This window comes from Eubalaena glacialis, chromosome 17 (genome assembly GCF_028564815.1).
Source record: "Eubalaena glacialis isolate mEubGla1 chromosome 17, mEubGla1.1.hap2.+ XY, whole genome shotgun sequence".
In the NCBI taxonomy this organism is placed as follows: Eukaryota; Metazoa; Chordata; class Mammalia; order Artiodactyla; family Balaenidae; genus Eubalaena; species Eubalaena glacialis.
The window spans coordinates 82,169,548-82,192,149 of NC_083732.1; the positions used below are offsets into that span (position 1 = coordinate 82,169,548).

The window sequence follows — 22,602 nt, forward strand, 5'->3', positions numbered from 1 at the left end:
CCTCTGGTCCCTTTAATCTTGCCTCAAGTGGTTTCTTGGCTGCCCCTCCCTTGATTAGCAACTGTTGAATCCGAGAACAGGATAGAAAAGGTTGCCGCCCTCAGCTTCTGCATCCTAGGTGGGGAAAATAAAAGGAAACAAGTAAGTTAAAAACAATGACTTATACTGTAAAGGAGGTGAAGCAGGGTCAAATTCAAGAGTATCTGAGAGAGAGAGGTGGAAGGCATGGCAGGTATCTCTCGGAGAAAGAGAAACTTGAGCCGGGATCTGAATTACAAGTCAGGCATGCAAAGATCTGCAAAGGGCAATCCAGACAGAGGCTGGTGCCAAGTGTCTGAGGTGGGTGAGAGCTCGGGGAGCTTGAGGCTGAGGCAGGAGGTCCGTGGGCTGGACGGTGGTGAGCGGGAGCCAGGGACAGAAGGCCGTGTGGACCAGCTCTGCAGTGGGCTCAGGGGCGCAGCCGTGAGATATCAGCCCCTGGCAGTGCATGGCGGGTACACACGGGACCGAGGAATCCTCCCTAGGCTGATGGGCCCCACCTGTGATTCCAGCACCTGGAAGTCGTGGGATCCATCCTTGACCTTGAGATGCAAGGAGCCTCTGGATCCCTTAATCCGAGCTCAGCCTCCAGGAAACCCAGTTATGTGTCTGTCTACCTTTCTCTTTCTCTCAAAGAAAAATCAACCAAGGGAGGGCACCTTCCAGAAGAGGAGCCCGTTGAAGGCTGTACAGAGGTCTCACACTCAGAAACTCCCATGTCAGAGATGAAGCAACCACAGCCTAAGTCTAGCAGTCCAGTTTTACAGGTGAAATCGGGGTGCAGGGAGCAGATGGGGCTCCACACCGCTCAGAAGGGGCTGCCCCTGACGATGGGTTTCATGCCCTTTTCTCCACCTTCTAATGCTGGGCATGAACTCACTGACCCTCAGCCCTAAACCCAGCCTTTTCTACTCTGCTCTGAGATGCTGGGACTGGGCCTCTGAAACCACATTTCTATCCCCCCACGGGCTCTGCGTTAGGTTCTTCCATGGCAGGTGCCAGAGGGCGTCTATGAAGACACAGGAACACTGTATCCTTCAGTCTGTTCCTCCTCCCAGTTGTCACTACAGTTGACCCCAGGAGTGACATGGGTTGTGGTGACAGGTTCCACACTCCAGGGTCAACTTCCGTGTGCCCAGGACAAGGAAAGGCCCCCACTAGCCAGCTGCAGCCCTTTCCTTAGATGTCTGTGTTCCAGCTCCACAGGGCCCCTCTTCGGAGCTTCGAAGCGTTAGTAACACCAGACTCTCCTTCCGTGTCCCAGTCCCGGGCTGCTGGCTGCTTCTGCAGTTGTGACTCTGTGATTTCCCAGTGTCCCCTTTTTTTTTCTTTTCATTTCTCTCGTACCTGGTTGATGATTCTTTATACCAGCTTCTCTCTGTTCAAGTGACTGGTAGAATTTCTGTCTCCTGATGGGACCCTGAGATGCACTACTTCTTAATTTCAAGTATAGTTTTAAAAAGCTCCTTTGCATCCTTTTTCTCTGGTCCTCATTTCTTTCTTGTAAATCACGGCTTGTTCATGTTACCAGGGAAACTGAGGCTCAGGCAGCTCAGGCCCCTCAAGTAGTAAGTGGTAGGGTCAAGTAGTAAGAAGTGAAGTGGTAACTTGACTTCAGGTCCCCTGCCATGAAGGGCACTGTGCGTCCTTCCAAAGCCTGGCCGCTTGTCCTGGTTACAAGGGAAAAATCCAGGATTCCCACCTTGACTTGTGAAGTTGAGGTTATTATGCACTTTGTTACAAGCATCATAAAACCTATGCGTTAGGGAATACATTTCTTGGAAATAAAAAGGCAAGAACTAGAATTTGTTAGTAAGTGCCCATGATAAATTCCAAAAGGAAGAAGACATCTCAATAAAATAGGATTATTCTATGAGGCTTACAGTTCTAAAAGGAATTTACTGTGAAAATGATGTACTTGCCAGTTTAACTCTTGTTCCTCTCTACGTGACATTATATTGGTTGCGTGTTTTACAGCGAGTATTTTAGTTGTGCATTTTTCTATATGTCTTGTATTTATAAGAGTTTTGGAGCACATAAAGAAAATGTGTGTTTATCCATAGTATCAGGGAATAGAGTTTCTCCTTAGGGTATTCTGTTGGAATGACTGTAATCATTATGTTGATCGACCATTTAAAAACAGAATAACGTGGCAAACACTTACATGGTATTTACAAGATCCCAGGCACTGTTCTGAGAGCTTTATGTATACTAACTTACATAATTTCCAAAACAACCCTAAGATAGGACTGTTATCTTTTTCATTGATGTCATTAAGGTACAGGGAGGTTAAGTAACTTGTCCAGGGTCACACAGCTGATAGGTATGAGAGCTGGGACTTGACCCCATGATACCTGGCTCCAGAATTCTTGTTCTCATCCAGTACACTGATCCTATTTCCAAACTCCTTTTTTTGCATCTGCAGTTGCCGGCATAGTCAGGTTATATGATCTCTAAAAAATAAGAAAAAGCAAGGCTGATCCAAGTTTGTAGAGCATGCAGTCATGGTGGTGCAATGTTACTTTGACAAGGTGCTGCCAGCATTGGCCAACCTCGTCGGTGCTGGAGAGGGTGATGGATGGCATGTGTTCATCCTCCCAGTTGTCCACGTGTCTCTGTATCCCACCCTTTGGAAGTGCTCTGCATGCTGGCTCTGGAACTGGCCATGCAACTTGTTGTATTAGATTCCTATCTTGCATGACAAATTTCTACAACCTTAGCAGCCTAAAACAACATACATTTATTATCTCAAAGTTTCTGTGGGTCAAGGATCTGGGCATGGCTTGGTGGGTCCTTAAAGTTTCACAAGGCTGCAATCAAGGTATCAGCTGGGCTGTCTTCCTTTCTATAGCTCAGATTCCTCTTCCACGTTCAGAAGGCTATTGGCAGAATCCAGTTCCTTGCAGCTGTAGGACTGATGTCTGTTTTCCTGCTGGCTGTCAGCTGGAGGCTACTCTCAGCATCTAGAGGTCACTCATGGTTCCTTTCCATGTGGCGCAACGTGACAGCTCACTTCTTCAAGGACAGAGGGAGAAACTCTAATGCCAGTCTGCTAACAGGTAGTCTGTTAGCAGGAAATCACTCACGGGAAATCATGTGAGTGACAGTCCCACCTATGCCATATTCTATTGACCAGAAACAAGGCACAGGTGCCATCTGTATCCAGGAGTAGGGGGTTATACATGGGTGTGACTCACTGGGGCTCATCTTAGAACTCTGTCTACCATGATTGTTTTGACCAGTGGGACAGTAGCAAACTTGACCCAAGCAGAAGCTTGGAAATGTGCTTGCATGTTTCTGCTGGGCCCCTGGCATTACTGTGAGGCCATGCCTGCCTAATCTCCTGGAAGGAAGGAAGAGACATGTAAAGAAGCTCTGAGGCATCCCAATCAGAGCTTAGACCAATTTAGAACCAGTCCAACTCCAAACATGTGAAAGAGCCCAGCCAAAATCTGCAGAGTTGCCTGTCCAACCTGCAGCTGACTGTAGATGCATGAATAAGCCCAGTCAAGACCAGAACCATCATCTGGTCCATAAATTCATGAGCAGTAATAAATGGTTGTTGTTTCAGCTGCTGAGCTTAGGTGATTTGTTATGTAGCACTATTGTGTCAATGCTAACTGATACAGAATTACCATTTGCTGCATACCCACTCTTTGCCAGGTGCCATGTTAGTTTTTCCATGTCTGTTTTCTCATTTAATCCTCAAAACAGCCCTGCAGGAGAGCTTGGGTCTATTCAGTATTTTCATTATTGATGTGGGTAAGGATATTAAGGTTATGATTACTAATGGCAAACAAGCACATGAAAAGATGCTCAACATCACTAACCATTAGGGAAATGTACATCAATACATTGAGATACCATCTCACACCCAATAGGATGGCTACTATTAAAAAAACCCCCAGAAAATAATAAGTATTGGCAAGGACGTGAAGAAATTAGAGCCCTTGTGCACTGTTGGTGGGAATATAAAATGGTGCAGCTTATAGGTAAAACAATGTGGCAATTGCTCAAAAATTAAACATAGAATTACCATATAATCCCGCAATTCCACTTCTAGGTTTGTACCAAAAAGAATTGAAAGCAGGATCTCAAAGAGATATTTGTACACCCATTTCAGAGCAGCATTATTTACAATAGCTAAAAGGTGAAAACAACCCAAGTGTTTGTCGATGGATGAGTAGATAAACAAAATGAGGTATGTATATATTATATATATATATACATACAGTGGATATTCAGCCTTAAAAAGGAAGGGCATTCTGACACATGTTAAATTCTGGCTACATAGACTCAAGTATTCTGACACATGCTACAACATGGATGAACCTTGAGGACATTATGCTAAGTAAAATAAGCCAGTCACAGGAGGACACTGTATGATTCCATTTGTATGAGGTATCCAGAATAGTCAGATTCATAGAGAGAGAATGCAGAATGGTGGTTGCCAGGGGCTGGGGGGCAGGGAGGGGGAGGGGAGTTAGTGTTTAATGGGAACAGAGTTTCAGTTCTGGAAGATGAAAAGAGTTCTGGAGATGGATGGTGGTGATGGTTGCACGACAGTGTGAATGTACTTAGTAGCACTAAACTGTACACTTGAAACGGTTAAGATGGTAAATTTTATATTATGTGTATTTTCCCACAATTTAAGATTATGATTACTGTCTCATCTGCTTGCAATACAAATCCTCCTGTCAAGGGTAAACAAGGCATGGAAGCTGCCGAGCCCTTACACTCATAGGCTCTGATGGGAGCCTAGCTGGGTTCAAATCTGGGCTCTAGCTGTGTGATGCAGCGGTACGATCTTGGCAATGCTACCTAAGCTCTCCAAGCTGCAGCTGCCTCATTTGCAAAAATCAAGATAATAATAGGACCTAACTCCTAGCATTATTGTGAGGGTTGAGTGATGAGATACAAGGAAGATGCTGAGCACAGTGCCTGGCAAGAAGAAAGCACCCGGTAAATGTCAGCTGTTGTTGGTACCTGATAAAAGATAACACCCACCCCAGTGATCCTAAAAAACCACCCGATACATACTCATCGTTATGCAGAACATAAAGAACATAATTAAGAATCTTGGCAACTGAAAAACAGCATATGGTTTCATACCTACTGTGTGATCATAAGAACAAACAACTTGTTCTTTTCCTTTGGGTTAGTATTTAAAATTAAGGGAAAATTGCCCACAATCAAGTCTGGGCATGATGAAAATGGGTCACAGTACAAAGCCTTCCACAGTCAAATGATTCAGTTAGTGTTGAAACAGCCAAGCCACAGCTCTGGATCCTCTTTTCAACTCCCTCCAGCTTACAGACCCCTTTCTCCTCTGAAGCCCTGAGCCTCTCTTGAAGGTCTTGGGATGTGATGTCTCACATCTGGAGCTACATCTGATTTACCCTCCAGTACATCACTGTGCTGCTGACACTAAGAAGGCCTTTCTGAGCACCCAGAGGATTGGGTTCCTTTTGTCGTGAGCACTTGGGGGACATAGTTAGAGGTTCCCTAAGAACTTGGAGATAAGTTTACACTTAGAGTATTCAACTCTAAATCCCGCCCATAATGGATCACAACAGAGATGCAAAATGTGGCCATTTAAGCATGAAGACATCCAGGTCACCTAAGACCTCAGTATCGTCCCCTAAAGAAAAAGCGTGTCAATAAGTAGGCAGCCTTAGCTACTGGTGTTGGTGTTGGTGGTTACTCAGCCTTGGAGGAATGGAAAAGGGAGTCATAGAGGCAAATATTGTCAGGACCAGCCCAGCTCTCATCAGGGAAGGAGTCATACCTGCGTCCATTGGTTAAGCCATGTCCATGGTGGAGGTGGACACCCTGGACTGTGTTAAGTCTGACACCATTGTGGTTCCAGTTTCATGCTCACCAAGCCTGTTGGGTAGACCTGTCTACAGGGAAATAACGTATTGGTTATATGAACTCAAGTATTCTTGTTCCCATATGTGGTAGGCAGAATAATGTCTCCACCCCCAAAGATGTCGGTGTCCTAATTCTTAGAACCTGTGACTATGTTATGTTAAATGGCAAATGCAAATTAAGGTTGCAGATGGCATTAAGTTTGCTAATCAGTTGATCTTAGAATAGGGAGGTTATCCTGGTTTATCTGGGTGGGCTGCATGTAATCACGAGGGTCCTTAAAAGTGGAAGAGGGGGGGCTTCCCTGGTGGCACAGTGGTTGAGAATCTGCCTGCCAATGCACGGGACACGGGTTCGAGCCCTGGTCTGGGAAGATCCCACATGCCGTGGAGCAACTAGGCCCGTGAGCCACAACTACTGAGCCTGCGCGTCTGGAGCCTGTGCTCCGCAACAAGAGAGGCCGCGACAGTGAGAGGCCCGCGCACCGCGATGAAGAGTGGCCCCCGCTCGCCGCAACTAGAGAAAGCCCTCGCACAGAAACGAAGACCCAACACAGCCAAAAATAAATTAATTAATTAATTAATTTAAAAAAAAAAGTGGAAGAGGGAAGCAGTAGCAGCAGCGTGAGGTCAGAGCGATGAGATGTGAGAAGGATTCAGCCAGTGTTTCTGGCTTTGCAGATGGAGGAAGAGGGCAGCAAGCCAAGGAATGCAGCCACCTCTAGGAGCTGGAAAAGGCAAGGGAACAGATTCTTAGAGCCTCCACGGGAACGCAGCCTTCTGACAGTTTGATTTTAGCCCAGTGAGACGGGTACCAGACTTCTGGCCTACTGAACTGTAGGATAATAAATTTCTGTTGTTTTAAGCCACTAAATTTGTGGTGATTTGTTACAGCAGCAAGAGGAAACTAATACACCGTGGCAGTGATTTCTCAACGTTAATGAATAAATTGGCATTTTGATTTATGTTTCCGTTTCAGGGTATGTGGTTTAAACTCTCCATGGGCTGACAAAATCAGATTTCTGACTCTGCAAAGCTAAGAAGACTCTGCTCCTGGAAGGCCTCTCCACTGACAGACTGTAAGATTAATTTCCATATTTTGAGAACGTCTATGTGTGGAGTGCTTTTGGTATATTTCCTAGAATTCTCTCTACAGCCCTGTGAGCTAGGTATGCTTACGCCCATTTTATAGATGAGATAACTGTGGTTCAAGCTGGACCAAACAACCTCAAATGATCTGGATTTACACCCCATGTGGGTGTCTCTAACACGCATACCTCACCGCAGTGCTGTTCTAGAGAAGCTCCATCCCTTGGAGAACAATCCATCTGGTCACGCCTCATGAGAAGAGGAGCTGGGCAGAAGCAGGACGGCAAGCGTTCTCGTCTTCATGCTCAGCTGGGACTTTTACCATTCTGTAGGGAGCAGGGGCTGGAGTGAACCCCACACACATTCTGTTATTTGCAAAGTGCTGCCTATCAACTTCTGAACACTTTCTATACGTTAACTGTTTTACAAACTGTATACAGTTCATCACACTGTGTGTTCTGTTATTCTCAATTATTATTACTATTATTTTTGTCTTAAGGATTTCTGAGTGAAAGAACTCCCTTAGGTAACCTGAGCCAGATATATTTACCCTGAACCAGGTGTGGTTTTCCCGAACGAAGAGTAGGCAACCGACAAATGGTCAGAGAAAGCAGCCTCGGAGCCCGCCATCCTGCATAACTGAGGGTCTCCTTTTTCTGCATAAATCTCTTGGTGGAATGCTCATAGATATAAAATCAGTGCCAGCAAACCCTCTTGGTTTCTCCTGTGCCTCCAAGAATGTGATTGGTCTACAGAACAGAGTTGAGAACAGATGTTGTTTGAGCACGGTCTGCTCCAGTGGGTCTACATGACATGGAACATGTGACTGCCACTCCCCGAGCCTCCTGACTCACTTGGTCCAAGAGGGGACTTGCCCTGAGGGTTGGGGCGATGTGCCCGAAGTCCTGCAACTACAAAGTGGCAGGGCTGGGATTCACACCCAGACTCCAGGTTCCAGCATTGCCCTTCCAGCTGTATCCCAGCCTCTGCTTTCCCCACGGCGCTTAGCCTGGTGCCTGGCGTGGATGAGGAGCCCCGAGGAGCTTCCTGAATGAAGCTGAGGCTGTACATGAGGGAGAGAAGCGTGACTTCCTCTCCTTGTCTGCCAGGGGTTTTGCTGGGTGACTGTAGGAATCGCTCGGCTGGCTTTCATCATCTACAATTGGGGGTATTCACCTCTGGAAGTCATTCTGTCACTTGTGTTCTCAAGTCAGTCCAGAGGTAGCTTGCTGGGGCCTTGCAGCTTTGCTCCGAATTTTCCATACAAATAAGCACGTAAGTGGAGAAGCCCCTGATTCCAGCCAAACCCCAGATTGCTGCTCTCTTTCCCAAAGGAAAGAAAGGAAACGTGTCTCGTGCTGCAGCTGGGCTGCCCGAGCGAGTCAAGAGCTGGGAGGCACTGATCGCTTTGGGACCGGCATCTTCCTCGATTTCATCTTTTCATTTTTCTGCTGGGCTTGAGGAGACCCGGGTCTTATTATTATCAAGCGCCTCAGCAGAGATCTCGTCCTTCCCACCTTCCCCACTTACGGTAGGCCCAGCGAATTCAGTTCAGCCCCAGAAGCACCGACTGTGTGCCCATCACGCCCGAGCCCTGAGTGGGGCAGAAGGAACACAGAGATGAGTGAGGGGCGCCTTCTCCAGGGAGGACACTCTGGCCGGTGACCAGCCGGGGAGGGGCTGACACAAGCAGAAGTGTCTGTCTTCCCGTGCGGCTGGGGAACTCATAGGGGGGGACCTGTGTCAGGTGCTTCCCTGTGTTACCTGCATCCTTGCTGTTCCCCACCTCGCTGCACAGACAGGAATCCAGGCTCGGAGGCAGCGGCCAGAGCACGGGAGGTGGCAGGCTCCTGAGGACCTGGCTTCCAACCCGGTCCCGCCACTCCCTATGCCTGTGACCTTGGGCGCTTTCCCCAGCTTCTCTGAGCCTCAGCTTGGTCATCTGTAAATGCAGAGGTACAGGGCCATGGGGCTCAGTGAGAACGCAAGGTTGGAAAGTTCAGTGCAGCATCCTCAGCGCTCCTGGAGGTCAGACAGCTCCTTGGGGGCGAGCTCAGGTGCTGCCTCCCCTCCGGCTGTCTGCTCCATTCAAGAAGAGCTGGGCTCCGTCACCCCAGAGGAAATGCCTGCGTGGATCCCGTAGGAATGGGTTTAGTGGCCTTGTTCTTCATTATTAGCCTCCCCAGAGGGACGTGTGCCTTGCCTGCCTGGCAGGCGTGGAACTGATGGATGAGAGGGGAGGGCAGACCAGCCCGATGGGTCTTCCCTGCAGGAAGGAGCCTGGCCCTGAGGACAGCCACCCACGCAGCTGTGGCTGCACAGCCTTCCAAGCTCCGACCCAGACCTCCACTCCTTTTGCCCCCTTGGGAGGAGGTGGCTGGAAAGCTCATTTGCCGGGACTGCAAGACGCTGTGTGGCCCTGGGTTTGGTGAAGGTGGCAAGGGGCCTACGTGGGGGTATATCTATTGATTCCAGTGGCTTTCATGTCCTTCCTTGTTTCTCTCATTTTATTTTGTTCTAGCAGCGGCTTTCTTTTTGCTGCCTCTGAGACTGCAGAGGCTGGCTCGGGGTCTTCCTCGCAAATGCACGTCTGGCTCAGGGCTGCTTTGATGGCTAGAGGGCAATTCGCCTTGGAAATCGGCTGCAGTGTTGGCAGTTCCGCGGGACATCCATTACATTTCTACCGGAGAGAGCTTTTCCGGGGCGGGGGGGTGGGGGGGGCTCGCGATGGAGTGATGCTGCTCACGAGGGGGTGGGGAAGCAGAAGTAACCTAAAAGGAAAGGCATCTATTTTAATGTTCTTGCAGAGCTGCGTCTCCTGCATATGGGTCCAGCCCACTCTTGTGAAGCGGCTCCTTTTGGAAAACAGGGGACTTGCAAACGGCTTGTTAAAGCTAAGGAAACGAAGAGGAGAGGAAACAGAAGTGTGTGTAAGCAGAACCCAGCGCCTTCAGCTGGATTGGCAGGCCCCCGAATCCAAAAACCCTTGGTTTTCATTGGAGCCCAGAGAGACCTCACCTATCCTCATGGGATGGAAAGTGCCAGGTAGCCGGGAAGAAGGGGGCACCGTCACCCCCGCTGCCCTCTCTGAGTTGACAGCTTTGCTAGGGAGACATACACAAAAAAGCCCTCTTGATATAAGAGAGCAAGTATGCATAATAATAACAGCTAACATGCTTGCTGTATGTCGGTGCTTTAAAAGCATTAAGTAATTTAAGTTCACCAAAACCTTGTGATGCAGATATTATGATTATCATCTCCATTTTACAGATGAGAAAACGGAGGCACAGGGCAGTGAAGTAACTTGTCCAAGGTCATCTCTAATAAGCGGAGGAGCTGGAATCGAATCCATGCTCTCTAGAACCCATGCTTATGTTTCTTACTACTGCTTGTTTCTGTCTCTTGCTCACCTTGGGAAATCCGGGCAACTCTGAGAGCTTTAAGTGGTGCGTTTGCTGGCTCTTAAATCCCAGATCCCTGTTTGGTCGGCTTGTTGTACTTTTCTCCACGCTCACTTCCTTTTTTTTTTTTTTTTAATTTATTCATTTATTTATTTATTTTTCGCTGCGTTGGGTCTTCGTTGCCGCACGCGGGCTTTATCTAGTTGTGGCGAGCGGGGGCTACTCTTCGTTGCAGTGCGCGGGCTTCTCATTGTGGTGGCTTCTCTTGTTGCGGAGCACGGGCTCTAGGTGCATGGGCTTCAGTAGTTGCAGCACGAGGGCTCAGTAGTTGTGGCTCTCGGGTTCTAGAGCACAGGCTCAGTAGTTGTGGCGCACGAGCTTAGTTGCTCCATGGCATGTGGGATCTTCCCGGACCAGGGCTCGAACCTGTGTCCCCTGCACTGGCAGGTGGATTCTTAACCACTGCGCCACCAGGGAAGCCCTTTTGTTTAAAATTTATAAATTGAAGTATAGCTGATTTACAGTATCACTTAAGTTTCAGGTGCATAGCACAGCGATTCAGTTATACATACATATATATGTGTGTGTGTAACTTTTTCAGATTCTTTTCCCTTATAGGGTTCTACAGAATATTGAGTATACTTCCCTGTGCTATACAGTATGTCCTTGTTGGTTATCTATTTTATGCATAGTAGTGTGTCTATGTTAATCCCATACTCCTAATTTATCCCTCCCCCCCCTTTCCCCTTTGGTAACCATGAGTTTGTTTTCTGTGTCAGCAGACTCACTTCTTCTTGAACCTTGGCCTTCTTCCTCTTGTGTGAATCACCTCACTGTGGCCGAAGGGCAGAGTCTGGAGTCAGCAGGGTGCAGGCTGGGGAAGCAGAGGATCTGGTCCGGGGGCAGTTGTGGTCTTCATCTCAGAAGCATCTGCCTGGCACATAGGAGCTTGCTCTGAGCCGGGCTGTGTGCTGGGCACTGGGGATACACCTGGCCTTCTGGATCTTGCCATCTACTTGGGGAATCAGACAATAAACAAATCAACATATAGAAACCCGGGTGAACGCTATACAGAGCATTGCAACTGGCTCACGTGTTCAAGAGTGATGGGTGTCTATTTCGAGTTGGATGACCAGATGAGGCCTCTCAGAGAAGTGACACTGAAACTGAGATCTTAATATCGAAATGGAGCCAGCCATGGGGTGATCAGAGGAGGGGTGTTCCAGGGAGAGGAACCTGCGTGGCTCAGGGCCCCACTGTGAGGGCAGGATGGGTGTGTGTGGACAGAGGCTGTGTCGCGGGAGCGTGGCGGGTGAGGAGTGTAGCAGAGAGAAGGTAGGGGAGGAGGCTGGGATGCAGGGCTTCGTAGGCCACGGTGAGGCGCTACGCTTTCATTTAAGTGCGTTAGAGACCCATGGAGGCTGTGAGAGCGGGAGGCACAGGATCGCATGAAATGCTGCCATTTTGCTGACACCAGCCCTTCTGCTATGGTGCACGTGTCAGCCTCAGACGCCAGTAGTGTGGCCTGATGGTTAGAGATCTGGTTCTGGAATGAGAACAGCTATTCCATTCATCCTCTTGTTCTTCATCCAGCAAGCATCCTTGGGCGCCGACCACGGCCCAACACTTTGCTTGGCACCGATGATACAAAGTGGGCTGGGGTATATCCCCGGCCTCCGGCAGTTCCTGCTATGGGGACACAAGGAAAGTATTGGCCCAGCACTGGTCAGCAGAGGCTGAAAGTCAGCTTCCCCGAAGGGTACAGGACAAAGGTAAATGATCCTCTGGTCTTTTACGAGATGCACCTGAGACAAATTAGAAAATAAGAGTAATTTTCTGACTGTTAAGAAATCTTAATTAAAATAACACGAATACAATCCAATGGAATAAATATTAACGGAACCACTAAGTTTGTCTGGTTATGGGGACTCAGAGAGAAGGTGGTCCTGGAAGATGAGGAGGAGAAAGGGTTGGGGGGAAATCTGGGCAGAGGGAACAGGGTGCTTGGCCTGCGTGTTCTGGACCCTCTTACTAGGAGCGTCGGGGGAAGGAAGGGAGCATGACAGGTCAAACTTGGAAAAAATTCCTCTGTCATCTCTCCTTACAAATGTTACAGCCTCACATTTCAGTCAACACCCTTTCATGGGTAGGGACACTAGCCATGCTCAGAAGTAGCCAAGTTCCCAGCAGCTAGAAACTTACAAGACCTTGCTGACAACTGGGCCTGGTAGGGAAAAACCAAAACCAAAACCAAAACCAACTTTCTTCCCCTAAATCCCAATGCATGTTATCGTGCCCTCCGGTGGCTCAAAGTGAAATGACAATCCCATGGATCCCAAACAAAATGCTCCATTGTTCTCTACTGTTTACTAAGTAACCAACCTATTTATTGTGCTTCACCCCGTGTACCTACCATGCGCAGACCTGGCAAATGTTGTCTCTTCCATGATGTTCTCCTATATTTCCAACCGCAAATAATTTCTGCCTACTCAGTCCTTATTACTCATCCACGCATTTTTCACTTATCTTTTGAGAAACTACTATTATATGCTGGGCTTTTGCACATCTGCCTTGAATTCGAGTTCCCCTGTCTTCCCAGGCACACCAGGAGCTTCTGGAAGGTGGAGAATCAGACTGAGTCCCTCTGTGTTTGATAGAGGGGAAGAACATTAATTAGAACCAAACCAAATGTGGCCACTTGTACCTGCAAGAGGGGTGTGTGAGACACAATTTGTGTGAGATGCAAAAAGGGACATACAGTTCTTTTTTTCCCTGTGTTTAATTTAAAAAATTTTAAATTGAAGTATAGTTGATTGGCAATGCTGTGTTAGTTTCAGGTGTACAGCAAAGTAATTCAGTTATATAGAGAGCATTATATACATATATATGTGTTCTTTTTCAGATTCTTTTCCATTATAGGTTATTACAAGGTATTGACCATAGTTCCCTGTGCAATACAGTAGGTCTTTGTCATTTATCTGTTTTATATATGGTAGTGTGTAGGGACATACGTTTCTATTCTGACCTTTTTCCTTTGCTGAGCTTTGCTGGAGAAGAAGCAATTGTCGCGACTGCTCCTGATGCAGGGCCAGCTAATGTACTGAGTGCTTAGGAGACCTGAGTGATTAACCTTTCTGCACCTCAGTTTATTCCTCTGTCCAGTGGCGATGATAGTACCTCTTGCATAGACAGCTCTGTGAGCGTTAGCTGAGTTTCTGCATGTGATGTGGTTAAGAGCCGCTCTGCTATTGCCCAGAATGGGACTGGCTCGTGGGATTACAATAGAATAATGACTGCCTTCTCGGTCTGCTGCGAAGATGACATTTGATAATACCTGTAAAGTCCTAGAACATGGCCTGGCATCATGAGATACAGTCAGCCCAGAGAGGCATCCATCCACCCGAACGGGTGATTTGAATATATAGACTGGAAAAACGCATTTGGAGACATTTGTGGTTAACTGAACACAGGCTGGCTATTAGATGACACTGGGAAAGAGAAAAGTGGTCCCTGACATCCAGGAGCTGGCCTGATGCTCTCAGCCTGGCCTGGCTGTTGTCATCTATTCCGTCTGTTTTTTGTGGCTACTGAAGTCTCTGTTTGCTTAGCTTAGTTGTGTGCTCATAACTGGACAGTTATTTTCTGAAAGGCCGGGTCCAGTAAGTCGCCCAGACTATGCCAAAGGGCTTTGTGTGTGTGTGTGCTGGTGCCTGCCTTCAACACCCATTCACACAGGTAACAACTCTGCCTTGGCCTTCACTTCCTGCTTGCACAAAAGCACGAGGGCAGCCGGAGGGGTGTGCTCAGGGCCTTCCCGGGGCTTTCCTGAACGTGAGCACTGCCCTGTGCGCGCGTGTGACCTTCTAGGTTCCCAGGAGCTGTGTCAGAACTTTCCGAAGCCACCTATGAACATCTCACTCCCCTGTTTGGTCAGCTGGTTGCTTCCCCAGCCCCCCTTGGGCAGCTGTCACGTGGGACATTTGCCATGAAGTGTTTCCCAGAAATGTCCCAGGAAAAAGTCTCTTCCCACTTGGCGAGCTCTGAGTCAGGTCAAATAAAGATAGGCCGTGAAAGTGGAGAGCTCCAGCAAACGGCCAGACAGGTCCCAGAGTGACCATGCTTGGAGAAGGGGTCTTTGGAGGGGCTTCAGTCCCATCCTGCCCCCCTCCACAGGCTTCTGGTTTCCACTGGGACTTAGGGCTGTGGTTTTCAAGCCTGTTGTGAAGCTGGAGAGGAAGGATGGGAACACGGCAAGTGAAGATGCCACATGGCTCACTTTTTTTCAAAAGAACGGACTTAGCCTTTTTTTCTGAAACAACTGTTTCCCAGATCGTTGCGTTTATGGAGGAGCGGATTTTTGAAGGGCCTCACTCCACCTCATCCCCATTGACGTCATCCTCCCAAGCCATTTTTAGGAATAATTAATCTAAGTCATTTGCATTGTGCTGGTGCAATCACTCCTTTCTTCTCTCCTCACATATTCAAACATTCTGCAAGAAAGCCCCACGCCTTCCGCAAGTATGTTTCTTTGTACAAGTCAAGAGGAAGGGTCTAGGGCTATATCTGGGGCAAGAGGATTTAAAACAGGGACAAGAAGAAAATAGAAGCTGCCCTTCTTCTATTTCTCTGTCTTGCCTCTTCTCCCAAATTCTTGGGGAGATTGCTCTGGTTGTGGCACTCAGAGTAATTTCATTTACATTTCAAAAGACTGAGAACAAGGCAGATACCTGGGATGTCCCAAAAGAACATTTCCTGAGCACATACGGCAGCCAGGGTTTGGGTATCCAGTGATGAGTAAGACACAGACTCTTTTGAGTATCTCATAGTTCAGGGGAGACATAAAGGTATATGATTAAGGGAGATGAGGCAGGTGCTATGAAAGAGGAATCCTGAAATCTCAGTTGTTTAACACGAGGAATGTTTCTCGCTCACCCCCAGCCCCTCCCCTTGGTGATGCAGGCTGTGGCAGGGCAGGGACCCAGGCTCCTTCCACCTTGGGGCTCCTTCCTCTGTGGATCCTCAGAGTCCTCTCCATTCAGCCTGATGGACGGGGGTGGGGGGGGAGGAAGGGGTTCAGCACGTGGCTGTGATGTGAGCTTGGAAGGGCTGGCTGTCCTAAGAGAGATCACGGAGGTTCTGGGTGGGGAAGGACTTCTAACCGAGCGCTCTGGGATAGTGTTTTTGAGCAACCGGTCTTTCAGCTTGGCTTCAGTGGCCCTGGCCTCATGCTGTAGACAGGAACACAGATGGGCGTGGGCCCTTCAGAGTTCAGCTTAGGCATCTCTGGGGGAGTCAGGATACTCCCTGAGCCATCATGGCAGCTGGGAATCAGCAACATCAACACACTTTCTATCCTTTCTTTACTTGTGCATCGGGCTGGACTCTCAGCTGCAAGGGACAGAAATAAAGCGGGTGAGGGTGGGAGATGGGTGAAGAGGGTCAAAAGGCACAAACTTCCAGTTATAAAATAAACAAGTCACAGGATGTCAGGTACAGCATGGTAACTGTAGTTAATGATGCTCTATTGTATATTTGAGAGTTGCTAAGAGAGTAGATGTTAAAAGTTTTCATTGCAAGGAAAAAACTTTGTAACTATGTGTGGTGATGGATGTTGACTGATTGTAGTGACCATTTCACAATATAGACAAATACTGAATTATCATGTCGGGTACCTGAAACTAATATAATGTTGTATGTCAATTATATCTAAAATATATATAATATAAAACATTTCATATTATATAATATACAATGTTACATATATACTATATATGTATGTATACTATATCCATATATCCATATATTCATACATATATTATACAGTACATATACGTATACTGCCATGGTCACAGAAGTATAAATAAATCAAGTACAGGTGAATTAAAAAAAGAAAGAAATTAGTTTAAGCAAAGAGGGGATTTATCATGTTGATAAATTGTATCAGTTTAGGTTCTAGTGGTCAGGATACAGTCAGGAGAGAAAGAACCCAGTGCACAGAACAGGGCAAGTTTGATAGAAAGAAGCCTTCATTGTAACGAGGGATTAGAGTGATGAAGGATTGGCCTGAGGAGGGCAAGAGAACCCTAAAAGGATGTAGCAAGAGGTGATGTAAGGAGCAGCCATTGCGCCTCGGGCTGAGATTGGGCGACCAAGGGAGGCCCAGACTGCGCTGGACACGGACGGCTTGGCTTCGACCCTCTGAATGGCAAGAGAAGTTGCTGTGGTGCTGGGCCGGCAGAACTTACTGGAACTTGCAAGAAATCTGCTTTCTATGAAGTCAAGGAAAGCTGTTCACAGGGAGGTGTCTCACCAGGCACTCTGCACTCACCCTGAGGGGGCTGCCAGGGAAGCTGCTGGCCACTGCACCCTGCAGGAGCCTGGGCTGGGGGAGTCACCTGAGCTGGGTGGAGGAGCCCTGTGGCCCCAGGAGCTTGCCTAAGGTGCCCTGGAACCAGGGGAATGTCCCCTACACCTGTAGCGTCTCTCCCGCGCCCTCTACTGACAAACATTAGCGTTATGCCAACTGGCAAAGGAAAAATATTTAAAGGATCCAGGTCTATTTCCCCAGAGACGGTGATGAAGACTGAATTTGGAGCTGAGAGGCAATCAATGGATAATTGGCACGGTGGTTAATGGTGATTTGTGGCCTTCAAGGAAGGCTGGATCCAGAGGTAGTCCAAAAGACATAATAAATTCTTTTCATCTCTTTGTTCTGCTTGTCTCCTGATTTTATTCTCTGGTTTTTTCCCCATGGGTCAGGCTAGAGAGCTTTTGGCAGCCCTGGGCTCACAGCCTCCCAGTTTAGGCCCCCTCATAAGAAGAGGTCTCTTCTATCTGCAGATTAATCCCAGGGAAGACTGACTGGCCCTCCTTGGGCTGGACCCCATCTCTGAGCCAGTAATGGAGGCTTTATCAGCCCGGGTCACATGGCTACCCTGTTCCTCACCACGACCAGGAGCTCACAGGACCACACAGGAGAGGGGGAGGCCCCAGGAGCCAGTGACGTAGGTTTAGCCAGCCCAATGCTCTACTCCAATCCTCCGCCATGCCACCCTGCCCACACATCCCCCCATTTCAGTTACTGGCGCCACCATCTGCTTGTTCAGACCTCTTGAGATCCCTTTTGCTTTCAGACCTACTCCAGCAGGGAACCCTCCACTGCCCCCTCCCCCATCCACCCCGCCCCCTCTCCCTCAGATGCTCCTGTCAGCCCCCAGCCTGCCCCTGCCTCTCTTTGCCCTCTCTGGTCTATTCTCAAGATGGTAGTTACAGTTTTCCTGTAAATAGTGAGTCGGACACATCACTGTTCCCATTAGTCCGCGTGGAGCGAGCACCAGAGCCCTAACAGGTCCCAGGTCCCACCCACCTGGCGTTCCCCTCCCATCTCATATCTGCTCGCTGTACCGCTCACCACGCCCCTCCAGCCACACCGGCCTCCCTGCGGTTTCTCAGAACTTGGCACCAGCTGTTTCATTCGCCAGGAACCCCTCTTCCCCAGTCCTTCGTCGGACACCAGCACTCAGTGGGGTTTCCTGCTCACCCCTGGTAAAACTGCAACCCTCCCTGGTGCGTGATCCTCCGCTACTGGGTTCCATTTCCCCCATGGCACTTGTACTATCCAAAAATATGAAATCGTTCGCTTATTTACTATTTTTTTTTAAAGCAGTATCTCTATCCTGCTAGGTATTAGCTCCACAGGGCAGGGATTTTTGCCTGTTTTGTTTCTTGCTCTATCTATCTCCAGAATTTAGAATGGTGCCACATGCATGGTAGCCCTTAGTAAATATTTGTTGGATGAATGAATGGATCAGAATAAAGGGGGTGAGAATGTGGGCTGGGCAAAATTATCCCACCCACCGCAGTGTATTCCTGTCCCCACCAGACTCTGCCCCTCGACAGCAAAAACACGTCCCATCATCATTTATTTTTCAGGGGCCAGAAGATTCTCACAGGTATAATGGATGCCAGCTTAAGGACGTCTTCTTTGAGGAAGAAGCTTATGACTGGTGCTTGGAGCAGAAGAACAAAGAAAGGAAGTCAGACTCCAATTCAGTGGATGTTGACAGAGCACCTACTGGTAGAGGCTCTATGTTTGGTCTCCCGTCCTTATCACTTCCTGTCCATCCTTCTTGGTAGAGGACTTTTGACCCGAGCTCCATCCTTATACATGTTGTTGGGATATTACAGAGTCAACTTAGTAATTCATATTGAAGTGATTAATTCAGGACTCTGAGGTGTCAGGGGGCTAGGGACTAGGATGCAAGGATGCACAGGGCAGGTGGTCCCAGGTCTCATGGACTTGCAGTCTAGTGGGGAGACAAGTAAACATGGACTTAGGGTGCAGTGTAGGTTCTATGTGCTGCTAACAGTCAGGGAAGGCTTCCTGGAGGAAGTGTCCTTTCAGCTGGGTCCTTAGCAATGAGTGGAAGTTAATTAAGAGAAGAGGTGGAGGGACTTCCCTGGTGGTGCAGTGGTTAAGAATCTGCCTGCCAATGCAGGGCACATGGGTTTGTGCCCTGGTCCGGGAAGATCCCACATGCCGCAGAGCAGCTAAGCCTGTGCGCCACAACTACTGAGCCTGCACTCTAGAGCCCGCGAGCCACAGCTACTGAGCCCACGAGCTACAGCTACTGAGCCCACGAGCTACAACTACTGAAGGCTGCGTGCCTAGAGCCCGTGCTCTGCAACAAAGAGAAGCCACTGCAATGAGAAGCCCGTGCACCACAATGAAGAGTAGGCCCTGCTCGCCGCAACTAGAGAAAGCCTGTGTGCAGCAACGAAGACCCAATGCAGCCAAAAATAAATAAAAAAAAAAAAAAAAAAGAGAAGAGGTGGAGAGTGAGAGGACAAGCGTTCTAGGCAGAAGGAACAGAAGATGCAAAGGGCTGAAGGTACGAGAGAAAGAAAAGATATACAGCCCCATTTCTTTGCTTAAAATCCTTCAGTGACTCCCCATGGCCTCACAATTTGATTCAAATCCTTGAGCTCGCTCTCAAGAGGAAGAAAGGAGGGAACTGAACTGTGAATATCCAGTCGTTTCCCTGTAATTTACCAACCAGGAAGTTCTCCACCTCCGTCCTCTCACCCTTTGACAGATTTCCTCCGGAACCCTCTAACCAGTGCCTTCCTGCCATCATCTTTTCTATTCCCTCATCTTCTGCGGAGAGTGGCATGAAGAGGGCACACACCCATCCCTCCCAAACAACCATTTCAGGGACAGTGGGGTCCAGATGCAAACTGAGACAGAACCAGAAGTGATACGACACTTCTCCTAATGAAGACAACACCAGTAGGTAATGTACAGCCCAGGGAATATAGCTAATATTTCATAATAACTTTAAATTGAGGGCTTCCCTGGTGGCGCAGTGGTTAAGAATACGCCTGCCAATGCAGGGGACATGGGTTCGAGCCCTGGGCCGGGAAGATCCCACATGCCGCGAGGCAACTAAGCTCGTGCACCACAGCTGCTGAGCCCGTGTGCCACAACTACTGAAGCCCGGGCGCCAAGAGCCCATGCTCTGAAAAGAGAGAAGCCTGCACGCTGCAACGAAGAGCAGCCCCCGCTCGCCGCAACTAGAGAAAAGCTGGCGCACAGCAACGAAGACCCAATGCAGCCAAAAATAAATAAATTAAAAATAAATAAATAAATAAATAAATAGAGTATAATCCATAAAAAATATCAAATCACTAAGTTGTACACTTGAAACTAATACTGTACATCAGTGATACTTCAATTAAATAAACAACAAAATAAATATTTAAATAAAACTATAAGAGATTTTGTTGTTGCTTCTCTAAAGATGGCGTCTTGATAGTACTTTTGGTAGCAAGGACAACCTAATGAGGACAACCGCTTTCGTCTTTTCCTGGAGCAGTCGGGCTCCTCATTCCCAGCCCATTCCAGAATAGGGTGTTGGTCCTACCTTAGCATGGGCACCACCGTCACGATTGCTTTTATTATTATTTTTTTTTTAATATAAATTTGTTTATTTAATTAATTTATTTTTGGCTGCATTGGGTCTTCGTTGCTGCGCACGGGCTTTCTCTAGTTGCGGCAAGCAGGGGCTACTCTTCGTTGTGGTGTGCGGGCTTCTCATTGTGGTGGCTTCTCTCATTGCGGAGCACGGGCTCTAGGCGTGCAGGCTTCAGTAGTTGTGGCACGCGGGCTCAGTAGTTGTGGCTTGCGGGCTCTAGAGAGCAGGCTCAGTAGTTGTGGCGCACAGGCTTAGCTGCTCTGCGGCATGTGGGATCTTCCTGGACCAGGGCTCCAACCCATGTCCCCTGCATTGGCAGGTGGATTCTTAACCACTGCGCCACCAGGGAAGCCCTATTATTATTGTTATTGCTATTATCATTTGGTGGCAGTTCGCTACCAAAAGTGCTATCAGGATATCTTTAGAGAAGCAACAACAAAATCTCTTATAGTTTTATTTAAATATTTATTTATTTGGTTGTTTATTTAATTGAACTATCACTGATTTACAATATTAGTTTCAAGTGTACAACTTAATGATTTGATATTTTTTATAGATTATACTCAATTTAAAGTTATTACAAAATATAGGCTATATTCCGTGGGCTGTACATGACATCCTTGTGTCTTTTGTGTTTCATATTTACTTGTTTGAACATCTTAATCCCCTTCCCCTAACCTGCCCCTCTTGCCACTCCTCTCCTCACTGGTAACCACTAATTTGTCCTCTGTATCTGTGAGTCTATTTTTGTTTTGTTATAGTTTTAAAATGACAGCTTTCTCAGTCCGTCTCTATCTCTCTATTCCTTCCTCCCCGCCACCAACTTCATTTCCTTTTTTTTTTTTTTTTTAATAGAGGATATCATGGCCAGCTGATTCTTTTTTTTTTTTTTTTTTTTTTTTTTAATTTATGGCTGTGTTGGGTCTTCGTTTCTGTGCGAGGGCTTTCTCTAGTTGTGGCAAGTGCGGGCCACTCTTCATCGCGGTGCGCGGGCCTCTCATTATCGCGGCCTCTCTTGTTGCGGAGCACAGGCTCCAGACGCGCAGGCTCAGTAATTGTGGCTCACGGGCCTAGTTGCTCCGCGGCATGTGGGATCCTCCCAGACCAGGGCTTGAACCCGTGTCCCCTGCATTGGCAGGCAGATTCTCAACCCCTGCGCCACCAGGAAAGCCCCCCCCCCTTTTTTTTTAATATGGAAAATTCCCAAATCTGTATGAGAGCAGAGAGAAAAGTGTAATGAACTCCCATGGACCCATCAATCAACTGCAACAATTATCACAATTTTGTCAATCTCATTTATCTATACTCCATCCCTCTTTGTGTCTTTCACCCCATGCTGGGATATATTAAAATAAATCCCAGACAGCAAATTATTTCATCTATAAATGACTCAGTATGTGTAACAGATAAAGTCTTTAAAAAATATAATGACGATACCATCATCACTCCTAAAACTTAAAAATAATTCCTTAATAGCATCAAATATACAGAGCGGTTTCAAATTTCCCTGATGGACTAAAAAATCTTTTCACAATTGCTTTTGTTTGGATAAGTCCATATATTGTATTTGTTTGATGTGTTTCTAAGCTTCATTTAATCTTGGATAATTTCTCTCTGTCTCTCACTCTTTTGCTCTCTCTTACTCTTGTCAATTTCTTATTAAAGAAATCAGGTCACTTATCGTCTAGATTTTTCCATGTTCTGGATTTGATGGACTGTACCCTAACATATTCTTGTGTCTTCCATATTTCTTATAAAGTGGTAATTAGATATAGAGGTTTGATCAGATTCACATTTAACGTTACGGCAAGATAAAATGACATTTTTTTTCACTTCGACCCATCAAGGTTTTGCACAGTGCACGGCATTACGCTGGTTAGGGAACTCGGGAGAGAGGCTAGTTGGGTGATGCTTCTGTGTTTATTATGAGGCTGGGTTTTGCGTGAAAAGGGGCTAAGGGCTATCCCAGGCTAGTGATGCAGGGAAGGGCCAGTGCTTACAGACTCCCCCCGCCCCTCAACCCCCGTGCAAAGGGAGCAGAATTAACATGCATTTTCTTTCATCTCTGTCTTCTCATTGGACATGTCTGCTCATGGTCTCCTGAAGACTGATTGTACTAGGGAAACAGGCAGCTTAGAACCTAGCATAGGATCCCCAGCAATAATCAGGCCTTTGAATGATGACATTTACCCTAGAAGATCTTTTTGGTGACATGAAAGATGTTACACC

At 47.5% G+C, this 22,602-nt stretch overlaps 1 long non-coding RNA gene across 3 annotated transcripts in view; it reads left to right on the forward strand.

The window, feature by feature from the left end:
- The window catches only part of LOC133076997 (uncharacterized), a 174,272-nt gene that overhangs the window by 37,460 nt on the left and 114,210 nt on the right, over window positions 1-22,602 (forward strand). For 2 of the 3 annotated variants that reach the window (XR_009697660.1, XR_009697658.1), the window contains one exon: window positions 6,889-6,988. This is a non-coding gene — a long non-coding RNA (uncharacterized LOC133076997). Of the gene's footprint in view, window positions 1-6,888; window positions 6,989-18,331; window positions 18,431-22,602 lie in introns of those variants that run through there. The other variant, XR_009697659.1, reaches the window with a different exon arrangement.